This window comes from Stegostoma tigrinum, chromosome 15 (genome assembly GCF_030684315.1).
Source record: "Stegostoma tigrinum isolate sSteTig4 chromosome 15, sSteTig4.hap1, whole genome shotgun sequence".
NCBI lineage: Eukaryota > Metazoa > Chordata > Chondrichthyes > Orectolobiformes > Stegostomatidae > Stegostoma > Stegostoma tigrinum.
This window is the reverse complement of record NC_081368.1, coordinates 17,176,566-17,203,362: the sequence shown is the minus strand read 5'-3', so window position 1 is coordinate 17,203,362 and position 26,797 is coordinate 17,176,566. Positions and strand designations below refer to the sequence as shown.

Genomic DNA, 26,797 nt, shown 5'->3' with positions numbered 1-26,797 from the left:
TAAAAAGATTTTTTTAAAAGGAAAATGCAAACAGCAAGTTGTCATTATTGCAAAGTACTTTCTTCTGTGTTTCGTCGAACATAACAATTCTTTTTCCGTTTCAATCAAATGATTTTCAAAGTTCCTCATATTGATTAGGGTGAAGACAATAGCCTAATTCATCCATCCCAGTTATAATTGGGTACCGTTGACGATGGAAATCTGAATTAGTCAGGTTTCTCACCTGAGGTTTAAAGGCTGTTACCTAATTGTCAGGTTATATCAGTACATGTGCAAATTGGGAATTGTGTTTGAATTTTACTTCTATTTAAATTCATAATATTACAGGTATTATAGTTTTCATTCATGTTAATCATTAAAATGATAAACTGTTTAAAATATAGTGTTTGTTGTTTAACATGTGCCAATTACAAAATGCCATTTTTAACTTCCTTGAGTTGTGAGCTTTGCAAATATACCCTTAAAGCATTGCAGCAATTATTTTTCCCTTCTGTAACTGCCTGGCAATCTGAAAGCCTCCTGGCATTCTGAAATATTCAGCAAAATAATATGATGGTTTGGGGTATTTTGGCTTCTACACTTGTGGAATATTGGTAACCATCTTTCTGTTGTGATGTAATTTAAATTACTCTGATCCTATATTACATAGAATAGTTGCACTCTGCCTTTAGAAATGCTGTAGCATTGGACAAAAATCTTATCAAGGGATAGTTGCCTTTGGAAATAAATGGCAATGTTTAGATTTAAGGAAAAGTACGATTATATGTCAGCCTATATACAATTTTTATTCAACCAGGAAACGTGGGAGGAATATCAGGTTTTCAGGAAAGTTGCTGCGCAAATGTTTCCAGTTTGTTTGGATGAACTAACTTGCATTAACCATGCTCAACATTGATATAATTCCTTAATGTCTTTGAATTTCCTGGTGTCCCTTTGAATGATATGCAAGCATATTTCTGAGCTTGAACATGTTAACCAATTTTGCAATTTTATGAGAAATAAAATATTATTAATAATAATAAAAACAATAAAAATATTGTTTTGTAACTATGTTGATAGAACTTGCTAGTATATAAAAAGTTTGGAAACTGTAGGATGGGACTAATTTGTTCAATAAGTGGGCATTGTGATCTAGTCCTCGCAACAGAAAATGATGCTTACAGAAAAGAAAGAAATCTGAAAAATGCAAGCACACAGGCCAAAATTTGCTGTTCATTAGTCAGATGCACAAAAATCATAATTTTGTGGGAGAACATCCCAGAGCAGCTTCATTGCAAATTATGGGCTGCAGAATCAGATCTCCTGAACATTCGTGCTGTATGTTGAAATGTAAACAATTTTTCTTTTAACAATCTGCAGCACATCGTAAGAGAAGTAAACATAGCTTTTATTTTGTAAGAGAACAATGTATTTCAGCATCCGTACAAAATGGTATCATGTTGTTAGAGGTGAATGATGGTATATGTGATTAGTATTCATATATTCTATCAAGCATAAGCACAAATACCTCAGTTACCTTTTTTGCCAAATGGGATTTTATTTTCTAATTATCGTAATTCGCAGTATTGAATTGGATCAGTTCTTTAGTTTTACCGCAGTTTGTAGATTAGGTGAAGCATTTTATTACGGTTTGTACACTAAGTGTAAGTATTCATTTTGGTAAGTGCAGTCTATTTTTTGAGTTTCTTTTGTAGGACGCAAAGTCATCAGTCTTGCACTTCTGAAGAAAAATTGCTCCTTATTTTCTTTATTAGAGCATGTGTGTAACAATCAATACCACAATGCCTTTGCAATCAAGGTGGGTGATGTTACGTGTGGTCTCTGTTTCACATTTTATAGAGATCAGGCACAATTACATCAGTATGCTTTTCTCCAGCTGAAAGATTTTATCTTTCAGTCATTGCATTTTGCAGTATTTAATTAGGGCAGATACTCAGTCTTATCGTATGAATTGAATGAATTGTCCATTACATAACATGTTTCTACAGTTTGCCACAATTATTTAGGCTTTATTACTACAGTTTGTTTATCTTGCATGTTTCTATTTTAGCTCTTAGATCATGAAGTCACTTAAACAGCAGCTGAGGATTTTCAAAAAGAACAAATAATTTTTTAGGATATGTGTACAAAAGAAAGCAACATTGTAAAGTCTACTTTTAAGCCTAGCCGCAATCAGCACAGTTCTGAATACACTGACATCACTTCAGTTATGTGTTTCTAAGACAGTTATATCAACAGCGTACAGAGAGCACTAAAACAAAGAGAAACAAAGTTAACAGATAAACCAGGACACCAAGCCACAATACTGAAATGTGACAAACCTGGCATTGCAGCACTAGGGGGCACCAATAGTATGATCTTGGCTTAACTGCTGGGTTTACGTTCTCAACCATAGTGCCTGCACCAACTTATGGACTAAGTAAATCATGAAGTACTCACTAAGTAAATCACTGAATCAAGCAGACAAGAAACTTGAATTAATCTAGTGCTTTCAGGCACGTCAAGACAATACAAAATTAATGAATTACTTTTGAACTGTATTCTTTGTTATGAAAATGAACATGGAAGCCAAGGGCCCACAAACAACACATGGGTGCACAATCTGCTGATTTGTTTCCTGTACTATTGCTCCAAGGTAGAATGTTGGCTGTTAGCAGAATTCTGTTTTCTTTTGAGTAGTACCAGATGACCTCTTGCATTCTCCTGCACAGCAGCATCAGTTAACATCTATTACAAGAGAGAACACCAAGCAATATAATACTAAATATTAACTGTAGAATTTAGCATTCATTAGAATCACACCTGTGAGAACATTCAGCTTCAGATGCAGAACCAATGGGAGGCAAGATTGTGCTACCTGAAAATATTAACAATCAATGACATTACTAACTTTTCTTTCACACTGCCAACAAGAGAAACATCAGAGCACTATGAGTCATGAAATTTTATCAGGTTGACATTGGTTTGCAAGATAGAGATAGTTAAAAGAAACAGAATTTAACTACTAAAATATATTGCATCTTACTAATACGTTATAATTGTAATATACATTGTGTCTCTTTTGAACTGTTTCTGTCAAATATTCCGATTTATGGCTAGGTCTTTATATTCTTAGGATATTTGGTTGGTATTGTTTCTTTGATACTGAGAAAATAATATTGATAATCCCATATCAAATGCTTTTGCATGAACATACCAATACAATCAAGTTGCACAGAAGGTATGATTCTTGGATCCATTCTTCATGATCGTTTATCGTCCATCAAGATTCCTCATACTCATGGGTATTTTTTCAACTTTGAGGCCAGCCAGATTTACCATGATTTTTTTCCTGTCATCCTTAAAGATAACCTTGACATAAATAATTCGCAAAAGAACGTTGAAAAACTTGCCAGTTCAAACATCTACTTATGCCATTGTATCCTTCCCACACTAAATTAAAAGTTTCAATTAGGATATAGTTTCTACAGCCATGTGGAGCAGCTTAAACCCACCACGATGGCAGTTTGCCTACAAGTCGTGGGCAAGGATGTTGTGAGACATCCCTTCTTCAATGTCATCTGTTGTCAAATTAGACTACTCCGATTCTCCCTGTTATAGCCTTTCTCTGATGTTGACTTGGTGCCTACAGTTGTAGCTTAACTTAGTTAGGTAGATGACTAGTTTGTGATACAGAGTGATAACAACAGTCCAGGTTCAATCCGTGAAACTACCACGAAGGTCCCTCCACCTCAACCTTGCCCTTTGCCTGCGCTGTGGTAATCCTCAGATACCAAACATTGTCATTCTCTAATGAGAGCACTCATATGATCCTCAGTACTAGGGTGATTTTACATCTGCAGTACTTTGGTGAGAAATAGCTAGGAAAAGGGTGCCATTACAGATCATTAAAATAAAAGAAGGCAAATGGTCGAGATCATTGAAAAAATAAAGGAAGTACCTTCAAATAAGAAACACATGCAAAACATTTGCAAGAAGTGAATAACAGCAAAATATAAAGACTGAGCATTTATAATAAAATAACTGAGACAGATTGTAAGTACCAGAGTGCTGAATTATAGGAAAAGATAAGGAAAATTAGCAGTTCTGTGTATGAATCAATGAGCAGATATTTTTTCAAGCTTCCTAAGGTTGTAGGCACAGCTAATGCATATTCATGCATCCAAGATGACACGTGAGCCACGTAGTAAAATCATCCTGACTGTGAAGAAAGTACAGTGTATACTGCAAATCAAACCAATTAAACCAATCTAATCTCTCAGTCTTGAAAGCTGTAAAGCGCTGCCAAGTGCTGAAGATACATTGAAATGAATTTTTGAAGGTGTCAGCCATTTTTCAACCACACAACCGAGCCCTAATAATGCACAGACCCATTAAACAGCATGGAAGCACTTTTCACTAGAATGGTAAAGGAAGCAGAGGTGCAAGTAGGCACCTGTTGTTCAAAGCCCCTTTTATCAGCAGGCAATAAAGGAGCAGATATGTCGTCACTTCACAGAGGTGTTTGATAAAGTAATCAGGATTTCCCCCTCAACCACATTCATTGGGATAATTGTAGTATAAAATGTGTTCAGGAAAGCTTCTTATTGTCAACATGTAGAAAGTCCCAACAAGGGAAAGTGCGGTGCAAGAGCTAATTCTGGAGAAAGATGCTGAACATGTGATTGAGGTGGAGATTGGGGAATAGCATCCACAGCACAGTATAGATCAACAAAAACAAAGTTGCTCTAACAGCTCAGCGGGTCTGGCTGCATCTGTGACAAAAAAATCGGAGTTGTTTCAGTCCGGTGACCCTTCCTCAGAACAGTATAGTTTAAGCTTGTTACGGAAAAGGAAAAGGATGGTCAGCAAAGAAAGGCTTTTTTTCTTGATTAGGAAAGCAGATTTATTAAAATACGGCAGGATTTGGCTAAAGTAGACTGGGAACAGCTACCTGTGGGAAAATCTACAGCAGGAAACTGGGGACCGTTCAAAAAGGAAATAGGGAGAGTTCAGGCCCAAATGTTCCCATGAGGGTCAAATGTAGGAGGAACAGTCCTGGAGAACCCTGCATGTCCAGAAATATTCAACACTGGATAAGAAGGAAAAGACAGACTTTTAGCACTTACAAAAAAACAAATTAACAAAGATTCAAGTGAAGTACAGAAAGTGTAGAGAGAAACTTAAGGAAGCAAATGGAAGAGCAAGGAGACGTGCGAAAACTTGCAGACAAAATTAGGGAGAATTCCAAGATATTCTATAACTATACTAAGAGAAAGATAATCTTTCACCTATTGGTAATCAAGAATGCCTAAAAATATTTTAAAATTCTGCATCCCAAGCACATTTTTTAAGGTGATAGTAGGAGAGTTGGAGGGTCGTGGAAATCAGGAATACACTGCATGGGAGATGATTGAGATAGGAACTCTCATTACCTTTAAAAAGTACCTAAATGCACACTTGAAATGTAATATTCAAGGCTGTGGGACAAGTGCTGTAAAGTGGAATTAGTAGAGATGGCTCAGCACAGACTTGATGGGCCAGAGGGCCTTTTTTTTGCTGTTTGACTCTGGCTGTATCTATCTAAGGGCCCATAGTCAGCTCTTTCCAGACATAGGTTAAGCTTTCATTAATGTGTTAATTTTTGTTTGCTACTAACAATGTCTTTTAAACCCTGCCCTTTTCCTCTTTGCTGTCACCTCCAACGAGAATGCAAGGAGCTTGTGAATTCTTTGTCGTTTTGATTATGGTCACCTGTTCTTCTACAGTCTTTTTGAAGCAGCCAGCTTCCCTTTTCATAGCCTTCAACTGTGTCTTTTGCTGGTTTCTCTACATTTTTTAATTAGTCCTTGACATCACTGGCGAATCCAGATTATACTGTCCGTTCAGGTATATTCTTCCATCACTTAAGCACCAACTTGTCCTGAATTTCAAATGCCATATTCTTACTATCATAACATCTACCTCTTTCCACCTTTGCAATATTGCCTACATTAATCCTACACCATCCCAGCTGTTGCTGAAGCATTCATCCATGTTGTCATCTCCTAATTTATCTCGTCCTGTGCTCTCCCAGGAAATCTCCAATTTTCCATCCGAGTAGACTTCAAATCATCAATGCCTGTAGCCATAGTCTGTAGCGCATCAGGGTCCACCCACTTAATTCCACTCTCCCTCTCTGTATTATCATATTAACTCCGAGGAACTCAATGGTGCCAATTTACAATTCCCTATTATTTTTAAGTTATTTCATTACTTTAATCTCTACAGCCTTTTCTAACCCCACAAATCCATGTCGCTGATGACTCCTCCCTACCCAGCCACCCACCCACCCACTCAAACTGTGCTCTCATTTCTGTTGCATCTCACCATTCCCCTCCATTTGTCACCTTTCACTGCCTTGCCTATCCAGATTTAATGTTCCATAGATCTATACTTCCTTCCTCAGTCTTTAAGATTCTTCTTCAAGCCCACCTCTGACCAGGATTTTGTCACCCTTCATTGTCTTGGCATCCTTTTCAGCCTGATTATGCACCTGTAAATATCGCACGGACTTCTTATATATTAAGCATATTATATAACTGTGCTTGGAGGTCTAGGTGCACAGTGAGTGGGATCACTGTTTCTAAATTCAAATCCAGCTGCAGGATTTGATGACTGCAGAAGGTGCAATCATTATTTGGCCAAGGAGATTGACTGTCACCCTCCAAATCATTCAAATATGCCTATGTGAAGTGGTAAGAGCATAAACATTTCTAGTTACCCAGAAACATAGAGTTTCTCCGGAACAACAGCCTCATGTTTAAACACCCTATACACAAGTTCTTGCCCTGAACTGTACTTCGTAGCAAACATTCTCTTAATGTCCAGGCACTGATGGTGATGCAATAAATAGACAATATTTTTTCTTTTAGTCAGCATCTAGTGAATGCTGTGGTGGAAGAATTTTGGTTTAAAAATGCTGTTCTGATCCTCATGCAAACTGATAAATCAAATTGACTTCCACCAGCGAGACTTCTGTAAGTAATTTCTCAGTCTTTAAGTTCCTACAGGGTCTATCTCTTCAAATGCCACAGGTTCACTGTTTTTCTCTCTCAGTCCTCCTTTTACTCTCCAGATATTCAGAATCTAATTGTTGGTAAGTCTAGCCATGGCTATACCTGTTGCTCTGCTGTTGTTTTGTGTTCAAAGTGTTAAACCTCACATCTGACTTTGTATTGGGTTAACCTGAGCCTCCTTGGACTATAGTCAGGCAGACTAGTAGCACGTCACACTTTCTATCTTAGTTTGAATTAAAGAAGACAGTTTAAAACTTAAGAACTCATAACAATATATAGTAGAACATAGAACATTACAGCACAGTACAGGCCCTTCGGCCCTCGATGTTGTGCCGACCTGTTATACCAATCTGAAGCCCATCTAACCTACACTATTCCATGTACGTCCATATGCTTAATCAATTCTCAAGCTAGATACATTGACTCTGCAGGAATTCAGGATGAATCATAAAATGGCTATAACACAGTATGACACCATTCATTCCAACATTTTCATGCCAGTTTTCTGCAAGACCAACTCAGTTCTACTTCCCTTGTAGCACTGCATTTTGTTTCCCTTTAGACAAGTAGAAACTGTTGTGAAATGATAAAATTAAGTATTCCAGACACACTATTCATCAGCAAAACCTCACTCAATACATCACTAAATTACTGATTCCATACTAGTCCTTCAAATCTTTTCCAAACACAAAATACGGAATATAACATTTTAATCACGAGGATTTGAATATAAAATGCAATTGTATGAAACAGCTGATAGAACTACCTACAGAAACCTAACATTAAAGCCAATCAAATTAGTCAATCTCCTGCAGCTGAGAGTAAATGACAATTTTATTAATTAGCATGGATCTGTAGTATTAGTGTTATGGAATTATGGACCTTTAAGCACATTTCCAGCAGCAGTACAAAGCAAGAGTGTTTACTCATAGACAACAAAATGTGAAGCTGGATGAACACAGCAGGCCAAGCAGCATCTCAGGAGCACAAAAGCTGACGTTTCGGGCCTAGACCCTTCATCAGAGAGGGGGATGGGGTGAGGGTTCTGGAATAAATAGGGAGAGAGGGGGAGGCGGACCAAAGATGGAGAGAAAAGAAGATAGGTGGAGAGAGTATAGGTGGGGAGGTAGGGAGGTGATAGGTCAGTCCAGGGAAGACGGACAGGTCAAGGAGGTGGGATGAGGTTAGTAGGTAGATGGGGGTGCGGCTTGGGATGGGAGGGAAGGGATGGGTGAGAGGAAGAACAGGTTAGGGAGGCAGAGACAGGTTGGACTGGTTTTGGGATGCAGTGGGTGGAGGGCAAGAGTTGGGCTGGTTGTGTGGTGCAGTGGGGGAAGGGGACGAACTGGGCTGGTTTAGGGATGCAGTTGGGGAAGGGGAGATTTTGAAACTGGTGAAGTCCACATTGATACCATTAGGCTGCAGGGTTCCCAGGCGGAATATGAGTTGCTGTTCCTGCAACCTTCGGGTGGCGTCATTGTGGCACTGCAGGAGGCCCATGATGGACATGTCATCTAAAGAATGGGAGGGAGAGTGGAAATGGTTTACAACTGGGAGGTGCAGTAGTTTGTTGCGAACTGATGTTTACTCATAGACTTGTATTCCCAGTACATTGAAGCTCCCAAGAAGGCAAGGAACTCTAACCATCACTACTTTCAGAGAATTACATCCAATTATTCTTACTTAATTCCTTTAAGACAGTGAAGCAATCCAATTGAATAAGTACAGACAAGCTATCATATCAAACTTCAGAGAGATATTAGAATAAATGACCAAAAGTTTGGTCAAAGAGGTAAACTTAAATAAATGCCTTGAAGGATTAAAGAAGCTTAGGTAGAGAAAGGTTAGTAAGGAAATTCCAGAGCCTGTGGCATAGGTAGCTAATGCAGAAATTAAAATCGGAGACGCGCAAAAAAAAACGCACATTTAAATGAATGTAGACATCTTAAAACATTCTGGATCTGAACGCTCTGTAGGGATAATGAGGAGCCAGGCCACGTAGGGAGTTGAAAACAAGGAATGGGCACTTGAAAATCAATTCACCTCTAGACTAGAGCATGGAACAGTACAGCACAGGAACAAGCTCTTTGGCCCACCAAGCCTGAGCTGATACATGGTGCGTATCTAACCTAAAAACCATTTGCCTCTACGTGGTCTGTATCTCTCTATTCCCTGCCTGTTATGTATCTGTCAAGATGCCATTTAAACATTGCTATTGCATCTGCTTCTACCACCTCCTCTGGCAACGCATTCTAGGCACTCAGCACCCTCTGTGCTTTAAAAAAAAATTGCCTCTCACATCTCCTTTAAACTAATGCCCTTTTACCTTAAACCTATGTCCCCTCATAATTAACATTTCTACCCTGAGAAAAGACTCTTACGATCCATTCTATCCATGCCTCTCATAATTGTATAAACCTCTATCAAGTCGCCCCTCAGTCTCCGACATTCAAATGATAATAACCCAAGTTTGTCCCATCTTTTCTTGTAGCTAATACCCTCCAAACTAGGTAACTTCCTGCCGAGAGATAACAAGAACTGTAGATGCTCGGGTCAGAGGCAATACAGTGTGGAGCTATGGGAACACAACAGGTCAGGCAGCATCAGAGCTGTAGGAAAGTCTACATTTCGGGTTTACACCCTTCTTCAGGACTCTAATGATATGTGTAAACCTGAAATGTCGACTTTCCTGCTCCTCTGATGCTACCTGACCTGCTGCGTTCCTCCAGATCCACACTGTATTGATCCTAACTCCCTGCTAAACATTTTCTATGGCCCTCTATAACGCCTCTGTATTTTTCTGGTACTGCTGTAACCAAAAGTGTATGCAGTATTCTAAATGTGACCTTCCCAGAGAGCCACACAGCTTCAACATGACTTGCCAATTTTTGTATTCTGTGCCCTGACCAGTGACGGCACACATGCCATATGCTGTCTTGACCACCTTATCCACTTGTGCCGCCACTTTCAGGGATGATGTAGCTATATGTTTAGATCTTCTATATTAATGCATCTAAGAGCTCTGCCGTTGACTATATACTTCCTTGCTCCATTAGACCTTCCAAAGTGCATCACGTTGCATTTGTTCAGATTAAATTCCATCTGCCATTTCTCTGCCTAAGTCTCCAGCCTATCTGTAACCTGCTGTATCCTCTGTCAATCCTCCTCACTACCCGCAACTCCCCCAAACTTGCCTGCAAACGTGATCATGTCATGTAGATTCTCATCCAAATCACTTACATATGTTACAAACAGCAAGAGTCCCATCACTGATCCCTGTAGAACTACTATAGATCAACAAACATGGGGATAAATGGCAAATGAGACTTAATTCAAGTTAGGATGTGAAATCTTGGATTGCCTCAAGTTTGCAGAGAGTCAAATGTGGGAGAATAGCCAGGAGTGACTGAAATGGTCAAGCATGGAGGTAACGATAGAAATAAAAGGAGAAGAGCTTCAGCTGAGGCAAAATTGGGCAATGTTATCGAGGTGGAATTAAGAACGATGGTGCAAGCATGTGATCAGAAGGTCAAGTTGAAGTCAAAAAAGGGTACCAAAGTTGCCAGCAGTCTGGTTTAACTTCCGTCTATTTCAGGGAGGGATGGAGTTGGTATTTAGGAAGTGGAGCTTGAAACAGGTCTGAAAAACATAATGTTAGTGCTCCTAATATTTAAATGAAAGAAATATCGTGGTAATACTTGATGTCAAATAAGCTGTCTTATAATTTAGTAACAATGTAGACATTGAGAAATGTGGTGGCCAAGTAAAGTTTGGTGTAATCAGCAAAGCTAACACTGTGCTTTATGAACATGTCATTGAGCGGCAGCAAATAGACGAAGTAAGAAGAGACTTGTAATAAATTCTTCGTAATGCCAGAGATAACAGAATAGGCATAAGAAAAGAAACCATTGAAGTAAATTCTGGATTCATTTGAATGAGAGTGGAAGCAGGGAGAGCAACCCGCTCAGTTCTTAATTGTCGTCAACCATTACAGAAGTATGGTGTGGTAAACTATGTTAAATACTGCTGGGAGTCAAAAAGGACAAGAAAGGATAGTCTAGTAGCAGAAAATGTTCCCATTAAATTTACTTTACATTTTGAAAAACTTGCCTCTCCATAGCTGTCCATCAGAAGTCTGCAGCTCAGCAAATGATTTTCATACTCCAGAAGAATGGCTTCATATTCAGTTATTAGAAACCTGAAATCAACCAAAGACCTTGAATTCCCCATTTCTGATTCAACATGTAACAGAATGGGATCCAAGGCAAAATTTTAAAAATGGTAAAAATTAGAAAAGAGAAGCTCAGATCTTAGACTGGAGAATATTTAGAGTCCCAAATGGAATCTGTTTTGAGTCCCCATCGTTTCTAATGATTTTAACGAATCTTATTGCAAAATTAAGTATGAAATTTTCAATTGATGCAAATAAAGAGAGAACAGTGACAAATTGATAGCAATATTTACAGAAATACCTCAATCTGTCGTGAAATTCAGTGGACATACAGCAAAATAAGTTCAGTATGGTGCAAATGTATTCTAGATTGGATGAAATGTGTAAAATGCAATGAATGTATTATTTAAAAGAGCTTTTGGAATAATACTGGATTCATCACCCTAGGTTGTCCTCTTCGCTATATTACTATTTGAACTGATATTGGCATGTTTTAAACAGACTCGAATGGAGGTTACAATTATATTCTTAGATTCTTTGATTAGTGTAACTTCGAATGTCAGTTGGATAGATCTAAAGGAATAGAATAGTGGTGAAGATGAGTATTGCAGGTTAACTTAATTTCACATATGGGACATGGGTGTCACCAGCTAGACTCACATTTATATTGTTGACCTTGAGAAGGTGGTGGTGGTGAGTTGCCTTCTTGAACTGCTGCAGACCATGTACTTTAGGGAGACCTACAATGCCATTAGGGAGGGAATTACAGGATTTTGATCCAGCACTGGTGAAGGAATGGGGATATAGTTTTCCAGGATGGTGAATGGCTTGGGCGCTAACTTGCAGGTGACAGTGTTCCCACGTATCTGCTGTCTTTCCAGATGCAAGTGGTTGTGGGTTTGGAAAATGCTGGGTAAGGATTGTTGGTGTATTTCTGTAGTCTTTTTTGTAGATAGTACATACTCATAGTTAGCATCAGTGGTAGAGTAACTGAGTATTTGTGGATGTGGTGCCAGTCAAGCTGGTTGCTTTGTCCTGCATGTTGTAAAGCTTCTCGAGTATTTTTGGAGCTACACTCATCCAAGCAGTTGGGGAGTATTCCATCATACTTGTGACTTGTGCCTTGCAGATAAGGTTTTTTTAATAGACTAGTTAAAGAATGTTGTCGTGGATAAAATTGTAAGTAAGTGACTTGGCTTATGCCCAATATTTGTTGCTAGCACAATCTAAATTTGATCCCACAGTTCTATATCACCATAATGTTGAATCCTCTATTTCAAATGCTGACAGACTTTCCTTTAAAGATACAATGAAGTCTGTCTCAGTCTCTCTCTGCAGCAAAACCTTCCATAGTCTGGTGGTCTTTTGCATCATTTTTGCAACAAATGTAACTTGAATGTCTTGAACAGCCTTTACCTATTCACCTTATTGCAAGTTATTTCCTCAGTTAAAAACAAGTCATTGAGTCTCTATTTAGCCTGGTCTATTCAAGTAGAAATAGAACTCACATGTCAGTCTCTGGTTATAACAATTTTCCTCATTCCTGATATTAGCTTTCTGAATCCAAATGCTCTTTCCTGCTTTAATATTTACTTTAAAAAGAGAATTATACTTTTGGTCTACTTGCAGAAATCCATTATAACCTCTTTTTGCTGAAATGTTTTAAACATACTGTGTCCTTGTCTATTTTCAGCAGCTCTTTTTCAAAAACCAACCGATGCAATAACAGGTAACAAAGTGTGGAGCTGGATGAACACAGCAGGCCAAGCAGCATCTTAGGAGCACAAAAGCGGACATTTCAGGCCTAGACCCTTCATCAGAAAAGGGGAACGGGGAGAGGATTCTGAAATAAATAGGGAGGGGGGGGAGGCGGATCGAAGGTGGACAGAGGAGCAGATAGGTGGAGAGGAGACAGACAAGTTAAAGGGGCGGGGATGGAGTCTGTAGAGGTGAGTATAGGTAGGGAATAGGGAGGGGATAAGTCAGTCCAGAGAGGATGGACAGGTCAAGGGGGCGGGATGAGGTTAAGATGTAGGGAATGGAGGTGCGACTTGAGTTGGGAGGAGGGCATAGGTGAGAGGAAGAACAGGTTCGGGAGGTGGGGACAAGCTGTGCTGGTTTTGGGATGCAGTGGGGGGGAAGGGAGATTTTGAAGCTTGTGAAATCCACATTGATACCTTTAGGCTGCAGGGTTCCCAAGCGGAATATGAGTTGCTGTTCCTGCAACCTTCGGGTGGCATAATTGTGGCACTGCAGGAGGCCCAGACAAACAACTGCACCTCCCAGTCGCAAACCATTTCAACTCCCCCTCACATTCCTTAGGCGACGTGTCCATCCTGGGCCACACTTTGTTATCTCGGATTCTCCAGCATCTGCAGTTCCCATTATCTCTGATGCAATATCAGGTTTCGGAATTTCTCCCAAATGATGTAAATGGTATTCCGACATGAAGACAGACAACCGAATCAAATCAGTCACCCTGTCCCTGTATTCTCAATGTTGTAAAATTAAAACAGTCAGTGGCCCTCAAAATTGAACCTGTTGTTCCTAACTAGACATGTTAAATAACCAGTCACAGAGTTTGTGAATAATTGATACCAGGCAACAGGCTTTTAGTCTGTCAAAAGAACTAAGAAGTTATTAGTGCAGCACCTTTAGATGAACAAAGTTAAACAAGGTCATCAAAATAATGTGTATGATTTAAATCCAATTTTCTTTGATTCTAGCTCCCACTTTCACAAAGACAGACAGGCAAACAGACACAACTAAATTAAAAAAGAGAGAGATGTAACTCATCAGTTCATTTAAGCAGTCTCCACGATCCATAAATATCAAGGTACATTGGAATTGTATCTTTCTTGGTTTCTGAAGGCATTGGTCAATGCAAACTGCTTCCAGTCGCTTATGAGGAATTTTCACTTAATTCCCTTAACTGAGTTTCTATTCTCTGGACTTTGAATAAGTTGATAATGGAAGGATAGCAAGGAAGCAATCAAACCTGTATCCTATTGCTTTGGCAGCCACAATCCTGCTGACAAAACACATAGTTTAAAATAATTCAAACCTTGATTTCGCTTTCTGTTTTATTTCAACACAATTCCCTGTGAGGCCCTGGTTAATATTCAAGAATCTGTCCTCTGTTGAGCATAAGTTTCTCTGGTATTGAAATGTTTGTAGAGGACTTTGAACAAGAATCAACCTGCAGCTAACTTGCAGGCCTGGCCTCATAAGCTAATATTAGTTTATTGGTTTGTTCTCCTCTTTCTTTGTTTTAAAACAAGCTCCGGCTCACAGTTCAAAGTTCATCTTCAGCTCTCAGTTCTCAGCTCCAAATCAAAATGATAAAAGTAAAGAAAAATTAGCAAGAGTTCTACAGGTGTTATATAAACACCTGCTGAACGGAGGAATAACTTCTTCACTCAGAGGGTTGTAAATGTTCACAATTATTTACCCAGAGTGTTGGTGAGTGATTCATCATTAAGTATATTTGAGGCTGACATACACAGATTTTTGATCTGCATAGAACTAACTGATCCTGGGAGTGAACAAGAAGTTGGAGTTGAGGCTAAAGATCATACTAAATAGCAGAATAATTTTAAGGGACTGTAAGGTCTGCACTGCTCTCTCATTTCTCACATTGTGTCATGTCGCATTGGATAGTCAGACCTTTATGTATCCTCTGAGATGTGACTAGGTCCATTGCTTCAGCTTCCTTTGGCAAGAGAAGCCTTCACAGCATTTGTAATGGGTGAATCAAAGTAATTTGGCTTCTGTCTCAGGCACAGTTATGCAAGTACCATCATCTAGGTACAGCACATGTTCAGCCATCACTTCATAACACCTCCTCTCCTTTCACAGTAATTTCTTGTGGAAATTTAACACAGATTGACGTATATGTTCAGAGACCTTCCATACTGACAAATGAAAAAAGAACATAACCCTTTTTAGTATTGGCTCAGATATTCAGCTAATCAGATAGTTCTAGTGGACCCTGCAAAATTCCCATCGTACCAGACTCTGAAGGAATTGCCTATGAAATTGAAGATTCTGCTGGACAATTCCCTGCACCCCAGAATACTATAACAAATTATTTAAATATTAGGGTGGGGGTGTTCAGATGAAATTAAGTAAAATGGTCACTCAGAAAAAGTTAAACTTATAAATAGTTAGTCTAACTGCTATTCAGTAGACCCAGTGCTACCTCATACACGGCCAAGTGCATCGCTTCCAGACCACTCATGTCCCTCAGACCCACCTCGAAAAATTCGCGAGACTCATCCCTAAACAGCCCACCCCCACAACCCTAACCACACTGCTGATCTGTTGTCTTAGATTGTTTACTTGACTTAAAATTGGTTCATGAAATAAATACAGGCATTTCTCATACAGAGTTCTCCCTGTCAAAATAGCATGGTGAATACATTTAAAGCAGCAATTTTTTTCTGAAACACTTTGAATTATTTCTGAATAATGAGGCACAATAGAGATGTAATCTTCCTTTCTACTTTTTCATCTTTTCTGATCTTTTGTTAGCTTGACACTAAAACACTGAAATAAATTAAAAGAAACACGTAATTAAAGTTTCATTTAAATAAGGTCATTTGTTTTCTGTTCAAACATTGTTTTGGACAAAATGTACTCCATGTAGATTTGAGTTTTAAAAATCATAAAAATGTCATTCAGTTTATCTTTTGTTTGTATAAAAGTTTTTCTTGTAAGTAAAAGCTGCAAATGAGATACATCTTCATGACATACAGAAAGTGAAATCCGAATTATAACTTGAGTAAAAAGTAAATATTAAGTGTCCGCAAATGAAGCTCAATATTTAAGTTTAAGTTTAACCTGTTCTTTTTAATTTGCAGTGTTCTGTTATGCAGCTTGAAATGCTGTTTAGATACTTTTTTCTATTTTCTATTTTCATCATTATTTGTTGGCAAAATTTTCTTACCATTATAAAAAAATTAAAGTTACTACCAAACAGTAGCTTTTATAAATAATTGTGCCAACACATAAACACAACTTTAGTCATTCAGAAACATCCTGAGTTCATTTCTTGCATTATGAACATGAATGATTATTGGCAAAGACAAAGATTATTTGGCCTGTGATGTCTCTATCTGATCTCTGCTTGAGCAGCTCAACTAAACTAATTTCCTCATAGCCCTTCATTATTTTTTTTCCGGGTGTTCGTAGTTTGTTTTTGAAAGTCCTGATTGTTACTTGCATCATACTGTCAGGTATTGCAGGTCGCAGTTACCTCTTGCAAAAAAAACTTCCCTCATGTCACAGTTTGCTCTTTTACCAATCATTCTAAATGTGCACATAATGGTTTTTGACCTCTCATCAATAGGAACCATTATCTGTATCTTCTTTATCATGACCTCTCCTGTTTGTCAAGACTTCTTTCAGATCTACTGTCAAATTTCTCTTTTAAGGAAACAAACCCAACTTTTCCATTTATTATGCAAGTAAGGTCCCTCATGCCAGGACCATTCTTACAATTCCTACTGCATCCTCTCTAAAACATTCTTCCAAAAGTGCATTCCCAGATTTGAAAATGATATAAACTGGAGTTTATAAAAAAAATCACTATCTTTCTTGTTTTTGTACCCTGTTGTTCAATTTAGTGATGTCACCTGATGAAGGAGCAGTGCTCCAAAAGCTTGTGATTTCAATTAAACCTGTTGGATAATAACCGGGTGTCCCGTGACTTCTGACCTTCAGTTCAAAGGCTTCTAATGCTGTGTAGGTTTATAGATACTTTCTCTACTTTAAATATTTTATGCTCATATGTTAACCGGTCTCAATGCCTGCATCCTTTACAGAACCCTGTTCTCTTATATTTCTTCCTCTTACTAATTTGTACCACTTCACATTACTCAACCTAAAATTTCATCATAAATTCTATCTGTCATGTTTGCTCATTCTACCATGCAATATTGAAATCAATCACTATCCTCCTCACAGTTCATAATTTAAAGCTTTGTATCATCTTGAAATTTTACCCTGCCAATTCTGGTTTAGGTTATTCATATCGACCAAGAAAAGCAGTGGTCTGAGTAACATGTTAAACGTTACCTGGGAATTGAGGATGACTTGTTTCCACTCCAGTTTAGTGATTTCTGAGATGGCTGATGAGTGCACTATATGATCTGCAGACTCTGGCATGTGCAGGGCAGGTGCTACATGAAGTGGTAGATAAATGAGTCTTTTTTTGAGATTTGTACATGCTCTCCAATGGCTTGATATTTCCTCTGGCTGGTTCCAGCAGTATCTCTTGATATGTTTAGTGCCTTCCTGTAAGAACCTTCTTCATTGCGTGTGATTGGAAGCCAGAGATACTCATGAGTTGATGAGGATGGTTGATCTCTACAGTGATGGTTTTGGGATACCCCAAAAGCATTTGCTTTGTTCCCTGTAAGCCCAATAATTTGCAAAATGTGTTGAATATAGGTGGTTTAGATTAGTCTGGGGGGGTTATATCAAAGGGATTAATTTGTTGAGGATGGAGTTCTTCTTGGGGATTTTGTGCAATGGTGAAGGCAGACTGATATTCTGTATTATCAGGCAAAATTTTCTAATTTTCATTTATGTGTTTTCTTGAGTGAGATTCATGGTACCTTATTTGTTCTGGTTCACTGCAATTTTTCTCAAGCAATCATCCGCTCTTCATCTGATTAATCATATGGACCGGGGTCTTTGGCATTTATTTCATGCAATCTAGCAGCAGGAGAGGTGGAAGTACTTACACTGCATGGATCTTGCTGCATTCACATTGCTGGGGGTCTGATGTCTCATTTAAAACCCAACTGTGCACCACTTCAGAAACTGTACACCAATCCTAGCCCTCACATTGTGGTGCTTGGCCATTGTCACTGAGGATATGGCACAGAAGGGAAAGTTAGCAGCTTGCTTTATGGTCAGGGACCTGGGAATATTTGTAGATAGATTGGTGGAAAGGAGCACTGCCCTTTATTCAGCTGACCATCATTGGAGGCACACTAGACACATTCAGCCTGGTTCCAGATAGCCGTCCACGTACATGTTGTGTCTCTGGGTTACAAGGAACACCCAGCAGTGTTGGAAAATGTTTAATGATCTTCTGGGATCCAGAAGAGTAAGTACTGCCATCTTCTTTAAGGAAGGTGAACTGCGAGGTTCTTGAGCAGATTGATATAGGAAAAAAGGTGGTATGGGAGATTTTACCAGGCTTAATAGTCGACAGATTCCCAGGTCTGGACGATTTGTATCTCAGACTGCTCAGGGGGAGGAAATCACACAGGCTCTGACCCAAATTTTAATTGTTGTCTGGCCAATGTGATGTGCCAGAACATTGGAGGGCAGATAATATGGTTCTACTGTTCAAGAAGGATGGTAAAGATAACCCAGAGAATTACAGCTCAATGAGTCTCCCACCATTAGTAGGGAAACTACTGGAGAAAATTCTGAAGGAGAAGATTTGATCTCCACTTAGCGAGGCAAAGGATAGTCAGCATGGCTCTGTCAGAGGGAAGTCATGCCTAACAGATCTGGTTGAATTTTTTGAAGAGATGGCCAAGTGTGTAGATGAGGAAAGTGCAATTGATATGGTCTAAATGGGCTTCAACAAGATCTTTAACAAGGTCCCATACAGGAGACTGATAAAGAAGGTAAAAGAACATAAGATCCAAGTTGGATCTAACATTGTCCTGATAGCAGGTGACATGGGGTGGTGGTAGAAGTTGTTTGTGTGACTAGTGGCTGGTGTCCATTGGCAGATCACAGGAGTGAATGCTGAGTCCCTTTCTGTTCAAGATATATATAAACAATGCAGATGAGAATGTGAGGAGGATGATAAAAAAGTTTTCAATTACATGAAATTTGATCAAGTGGTTGACAGTGAGGAAGAAGGTCTTTGATAGCAGGAGGAAATTAACAGCTTGGTCAAAAGGGCAGATCGGTGGCAGATGAAATTTATCCTTGACAAGTGTGACAGCTGCACTTTGGAAGAAGTAACAAGAAAAATATGAGTACATAATGATTGGTAGTGCATTAGGAAATTCAGAGGAACAGACAGAACATGGGGTACTTGCACATTAATAGGGCAGCTAAGAAGGCATATGGGACTCTTCCCTTTATCAATCAGGGCATAGGTTATAAGGACAGGGATATTGTGTTGGAATTATACAGAACTTTAGTTAGTCTACAGGTGGAATACAGTGTGGAATTCTGATGATCACATAAGATAACCATTGCTCAATCGCAATAATCTGAAGAATTCACAATGAAAACTTATGAGAAATATCAGAAATGTTTTTCTCAACATTGAAATTATGATATTTTCATTTCTCACTGTATGTTCCAAACTCACCATTGCCCATGTCACACCAAGGAGAGGAAAATTCATCCCGATGACTGTTAAAAACTTTTCCACCACAGATGTTAAACAAAGGTTTTGGAGTAGATTTGTAACTCAGGTTGTGAGTTTTGAGGGTGGTTGGCTCGCCTAGTTGGTTGTCCTGCAGATGTTTTGTTACCATGCTGGGTAACATCATCAGTGCAGCCTCCGATGAAGCGTCAGTGTGTTTTCCCGCCTGGTTTTTAAACGCTGGAGTCCATTGAGCTGGACTGCCTCACTTCAGGTTTTCCTTCATGGTGGAGTGTATATGGGTCAAGTTATATGTGTTTATTGATGGCTTTCTTTGTGGAGTGCCAGACTTGTAGGAATTCCTGTAGCTGTCTCTGCTTTGCTTGTCTCAGGATTTTGGTGTTGTCCTAGTCGAATTGGTGATTCTCCTTATCCATGTGGATTGAGATGAGTAAGCACTGGTCATGTCTTTTTGTAGCCATTTGGTGTTCGTGTACCCTTATTGTTAGTTTCCTTCCTGTTTGTCCGATGCAGTGTTCTTATAGTCTCTGCAGGGGATCTTATAGATAACATTGGTCCTGTCCATGGTGGAGAATGGGTCTTTAGTTCAGGTGAGCAGTTGTTGTAGGGTATGTAGCATGCTGCTTGGTCTGCTGTGTTCATCCAGCTCCACACTTTGTTATCTCAGAGTCTTGTGGTTAGTTCTGATGTGTTCCTGGTGTAGGGTAGTGTGATGAGTGTGCCGGGGAGTGTAGTATCTTCCTGATGTTGTTCATGTAGGCATCTTCTAACCCAGTTTTTTGGATAAAAACCAAACAAACTGTGGATGCTGTAAATCAGGAACAAAAATAAAGTTGCTGGAAAAGCTTAGCAGGTCTGGCAGCATTTGTAGATGAGAAAACACTTCGGGGACGAGTCTGAGGAAGGCCCACCGGACCTGAAACATTAATTCTGTTTTCTCCTCCACAGATCTACCAGACCCGCTGAGCTTTTCCAGCAACTTTGTCTTTGTCCCAGTTTTTTGGATATCCATTATCCTTGAAAACCTGGAAGAGGTATTCTTCTTCCACTTGGCTTAGTTCTGAGTTGCTGCCGTGTATTGTTGCCGTTTAAATAGCGTTTGCATGCAGCTTCGTTTGTGTGTGTTGGGATGGTTACTGTTGAAGTTTAGTACCTATGGTACTAATCTCTCCACTCACTCCACACCCCCCCCCACCCCCCAAGGCTTACCATAGAAATAGAACAGCAAGTATTGAATCTACACTTGTTTGCCAGTAAGCTGTTCCACCTGCTTAGTCAGCTTGGCATCTACAACCTCATCTACACCAATAGTCACCTCCATAATGATAATTTCTTTTCTCATCTTCATCCAGTTGTGTCACCATTCCTTTACTTGATCTGGACATTCCTACCCCTTACAGCTTCAAACTTGTGGTCCTTCAGTTGAATGTTCTCTGTCATTTTGAAGGAAGGATCCTGAAGAACAATGTAGTCAAACAGTTTCATGAGCCACAGGATGTGGAAACTAGGTACTCTTCTTTGGCTTCCTTGTACTGATAAAACTTCTGATGTACCTGTGGCTGGCTCCGATGTCCCACAAAGCTCTTGTCAGTACCTAATAATTCTCTGCGGTCTTCTTTAAATGTCTGTCCCTCTCCATGGAAAACAGCCTCAATTTATCTAATCTTACCTCAAGTGATGTGTCTCCTCCCTGCACCTGTCTCGTCAACCTCTTCTTCCTTCATTCTCTCTTCCAATTCACATATTTTCTGTTGTGTGGTGTCCACAGCTATACACAATACTTCAGCTGAGGACTAATGATTGCCTTATTTAAATTACTCATAAACCCCGTGCTCTTATCTTTATGTCCCATTTGTGAGGGCTAGAATACTTCATGTTTCATGAACAGAGGTTTACAAAACCATGAGGATCGTGGATAAGGTAGATAGCCAATGTCTTTTTCCTACAGTGGGGGAATCCAAAACTAGGGGCACAGAGTAGAAAGATTTAAAAGGGATCTGAGGAGTAACTTTTTCATACAGAAGGTGATTCATGTATGGACTGAGCTGCCAAAAGAAGTGGTGGAGCTGGGTACAATTACAATGTTTAAAAGGCATCTGGATGGGTATATGAATAGAAAGAATTTATAGGGGTTTGAGTCAGATGCTGGCAAATGGCACTAGGTCAGATTGGGATGTCTAGTCAACACAGGCAATTTGGAACACAGGGTCAGTTTCCATGCCGAATGCTCTATGATTAGACTTTTAATAATTATTTGCTGTTTGCTAATCTTCTGACCATCCACCTGCCTTTGCATAATGATACGCCTTTTCTTTGAGTTTGGTATTATCTTTGACTTTGTTAGTTAGCCATGGATGCAGGTCTGACCCTTCGAATTTTTTCAGTGTTTATCTTCCATACCTTTGGAGATATCCCCTTAATTGTTTGCCACTGCATCTCTATTGACCTGTCTCTTATCCTAAATTCACTTTCTCCTAAGCTCACTTTCTCCTATCTCTGCTTTCAAACCTCATAGTCTCCCTTGTTTAAATTTGAAATCGGAGTGTTAGGTGTACATTTATTTCCTTAAACATATATATATAAAATTCACTCATATTATGGGTGTTGCTACTGAGGAGCACTTTCTCTGTAAAGTCAGTAATTAATCCTGTCTTATTGGGCAACACCAGCTCTGTTATAGCCAGCTGTCTGGTTGGTGCCAAAGCATGCTAGTCTAAGAGATTGTCCCAAAAACATTCAATGAATTCTTCACCTAGACCGCTTCTTTCCATCTGATTTTTCTAATTCACATAAAGGCTAAAATCCCCCACGTTTATCACTATCCCCTTTTTACAAACTCCCATTATCCTTTCCTTTATACCCTGTTGTGTAATGTGATTATTGTTATCAGGCGTGTACACCCCTCCCACAAGTGATCTCTTGCTTTTATCATGCCTAATCTCTACACAGACTGCTTCTACATTGTAGCTTCCTGAATTCATGTCCCAATCTAGGTTATCCTATAGCCACATCTCAGTATTTCTCAATATATTGCACTATATTGCACGTACTTATCTCAACTTGTGTTCTAGTTCATCTGTTCTGTTTCAAATGCCACATGTATTCAAATTCAGTGCCGTTAGTTCTGTGGTTTTATTATTTTTGTAATCTCTAGTCTTATTTGCTGGTTTACTCATGTATCTGCATTCTTTGTTCCTTGTCAGTTTTTCATTTCCCATATGAATTCCTTCCCTTGTCTTTCCTCCCCTCATTGATTAAATCAAAACTTTTCCTTCCAGTATTTGTTTAAAATCCACTGTACTTCTCTTGTTATGTGATTCGCACGCACATCACTCCAGTATGGTTCAGGTATAGACCATCCCAGTGGTACAGATCCCACTTTTCCAAGTATTAGTGCCAGTGCCCCATGAACCAATGCCCATTTTTTTCCATGTCAGTCTTTCATCCAGTCATTCATCTCTGTAACTTTGTCTATCCTAATACCAATTTGCACGTGGCTCAGGTAATAATCTAGAGATTATTACATTTGATATTCTGCTTCTTCATTTGGTACCTAGCTCCTCATACTGACTATGCAGAAGCCCTTTCTTAGTCCTGCCTGTGTCATTGGTGCCTGCATAGACCACAACAACTAGATCCTCCTTACCTCTTCCCCTACCTGTACTAGGCTGCAACATCTTCTCCAGCCCAGAGCAAAAGCCTAAACCTGGCACTGAGCGGGCAACACAGCTGTTTGGACTCACATTCTTCACTGCACAGAGTAGTGACAGTCCCTCTAGAGTGCCGTTCCCAGTCACCGCTACATTCTTCCTAACTCCCCCGGCTTAAATGGCTTTGTGTTCAATGGTGTGATGGACATTTAGCTCATTCATCCCATAGTCCTGCTCTTGTCCAAAAATGCTGAGAGAATCTCTGACTTGTTAGACAATCATAGAGGCTGACACTTCTTTCCTTTTGGTCACATTATCTGTCTCACATGCAGTCACATCACTTTGTCCCTGAACACTGACAATGTTAGAGCTTCCTATGCTAAGAGATGTGACTGTCTGCTGGTGCAGAGAATCCAGGTTACTTTCCTTTCCCTGATATTTCATGCTGCCTAGTACATGTCTTCCGCAATAAAATATTGTACTGCGTATCAAATTGCCCTTGAAAAGGTGTCAGATAACTTATCCTATAATGAGATTATGCTAGGTTTTTATCATGTCATGCATTATATGCAAGGAATAATATAATAAGCTGATCTTCAACTTTAGCATGTGGCTAGTGCAGTGTACTGCAAGTTTCAGAAGAGTATCACCCATGGTTTCACCGCGCTCGAAATACATCTTTAGATCCTACATATATATATATATATATATATACATTTATCTACATAGGGACCATAGTACTATCTGTACAACTGTTTTCATTGCTGCCCTTTGCCTGAATAAATAAGTTAATAAAGTGAACACTTAATTTTGTTTGTTCTTATTGATTATGCACAGTTTACTGAATAGCACTGGGAGCAAGAATGAGCTCTTTCTTAATTTTAAGTAGATATTGGATGCAGGAACAAGTCTGTTGAATATTTTGCCAGAGATATACAAATTTTAGTGAGACTTGAACTCTTAAAGAATATAACTTGCATTAAATAATTAGTTGTGGTGGTTGCACGAAAGAAGACTACTTGCAAACAGCATTACAGTGAAGAAATGCGGGTAGCATTGCTGCATTTGCTACAAACAAGTTTCGTCCTGTCACAGCAAGTATACCGAAGGGTATAGTGTTATCTAGTACCAACAATAAAAGCAAAGATACAAGCATAGACTGCCTGCAAACAGCACCAGGAGCAAAATGTTTCTCATTCTACACACATCTTGTGAAACACTTCAATTTTGTCACAAACTTAAATTAGAAGTAATAGCTGTATGGTTTATACCTTCAGACATGACTATTATCCATTGTTCACATGTTTCAGAAGCCAGATACACATTTCCTAAGAGTGGAAGCAATCAGACAGTGATTTCTAGGCTGAAGTCCCTCTCATGGATATAGCAGCTATCAGTGCAGAGGATACAGAGACAACACAGTGTGGAGTTGGAGGAGCACAGCAAGCCAGGTAGCATCAGAGGAGCAGGAAAATTGACATTTCAGGCTGGGACCCAAGGGTCCTGACCCAAAACATCAACTTTCCTACTCCTCTGATGCTGTGTGGCCAGCTGTGTTCCTCTAGCTCTACCCTGCGCTGTGTCTGACTCCAGCATATGCAGTTCTTGCTGTCTCTGAGTGCAGAGGATAGCAAAAGTTATCTTAGTGCTGTCTATCCGTTGTTTCTTCATCTTTAGATAATACAGCAAAGAATATTGGTGGCTGCTTCTGGACATAGCATAGTATATTTCATAAAGGGCAAGGAATTGAGCAGATACCTATATGGAAACATGGTGCAAGACTTTTGACTCATTGGAAGCTCTGTGTATAATTATGCATAATTTCACTCTGTCTGCAAAATAAAAAATATACTTTTATTGGACTGGTATATCATAGTTCAATTGGTTTATCTTTGGTACGAAAGTGTTGCCGAATAGTATAGGTTTGAGTAGCTTGAGATGTTACTGTGGAATTAGCAGAATGAGAGGTAAACACTTAAATATATTTTGCTCTGGGAGAGTTTGATAAAGCAGATTTGGAATTTCCTCACTAGTCAGATAGTCTAACAAAGGGGATAGTAACTATAATAAGAAGTCAGCCATTTAGGGTAGAGATACAGCATGGAAACAAAACCTTCAGTCCAACTCTTCTGTGATGACCAGCCATCCCAATCCGATCTGTGTGATTTGCCAGCATTTGGCCCATGTCCCTCTAAACCCTTCCTATTCATATACCCATCCGGATGTCTCTTAAATGTTATATTTTTACCCACCTTCACCACTTTCTCTGGCAGTTCATTCCACACACACACCACCCTCTGTGTGAAAAAGTTAGTCCTCAGGTCCTTTTTAAATCTTGCCCCCCTTACCTTAAACATATGCTCTCTAGTTTTGAACTCTGCTACCCTAGGAAAAAGACTTTAGCTATTCGCCCTTTCCATGTCCCTCATGATTTTATTATACTCTTGCCAGGTCACCCATCAGCCTCAGATGAAGGGTTATTTCTTCACTCAGAGAGCTGTGAATGTTTCAGTAATTCCATAGCATCAAGACTGAGAAAAAAATATTTTTAGACTCTTAAAGAACTACTCAATTGCAGGATCGGGGAGGGGAAAAGTAGACTGGAGGTCGAGATTAGCTGTGACCTTTTTGAATAGCGCAGTATCCTTAAGTGCCATTATGGCCAAGTTCTGTTCTTTTTCAAGTTCAATTTACCTCTCTCCGCAAGTTCTCTAATAAAGATATGCCCGTGTAAAGTGCTCTTTTTTGTTTGGTTGACATATGTTTATAGTATAGACTGTCTAATGTGGCAGTTTGTTTGGGTGACTGTTTAAAAGAATCCTACTAGATAAACTCCCTAACACTGTGTTGTAGATTATTGTTCTGGTTATTCCACAGTTTCATTCGCTTTAGCTGATGTTGTTACTCATCATCTAGCTTTTGGAACATCTACACCCCTCCCCCCATCCACCACTTGTTCACTTTGAAGCCAGATATTTCTCAGTTTGGGTCATGAACCAATCATTCTTCTGTTTTTTTACATTTAACCTATTTTCCTAGCCAGCCTGTTGAGAGACACTATTCCACACCTCCAAAACAGGTGGGACTTGAGCCCAGGTCTCTTGGTCTAGTGGTATGGACACTGTCTCTGTGCCACAAGAGGCTTTTTTTTTCCCCCCTTTTTTTTAAAAACAAAATCAATGTCCAATTCACTACTTCACACGGTACCATTGGCTGTGGCCAGCCAGCTCAGACTCCGTTCTCAAACTGAGGAGATTCTGATCTCCTGGTTATAGTTTTGTTTTTCGTTTTTAACCCTTATACTACTGCCATAGAGCAGTGGTGCTTATTTTCCCCAGCACTTGTGTTGTGTGTGTGTGTGTGTAGGTGCAGAACACAGTGAGAAACACGAATTGTGTAAACAATTTTATCAATACTCCACCACCAGGAAAGCACAAATGTGGCTAAGGAAGCATTGACAAGCTCTGGTAGGGGCAACTGCAGGAGGTTAGTTGATTAATTGATTCATTGATTTATCATCTCATGTACTGAAATACAGTGAAAAGCTTTGTTTATGAGCGGTCCAGGCAGA

At 39.3% G+C, this 26,797-nt stretch overlaps 1 protein-coding gene across 10 annotated transcripts in view; it reads left to right on the top strand.

The window, feature by feature from the left end:
* The window catches only part of ar (androgen receptor), a 206,923-nt gene that overhangs the window by 138,307 nt on the left and 41,819 nt on the right, over nt 1-26,797 (top strand). The gene's annotated exons all lie outside the window — the stretch shown is intronic.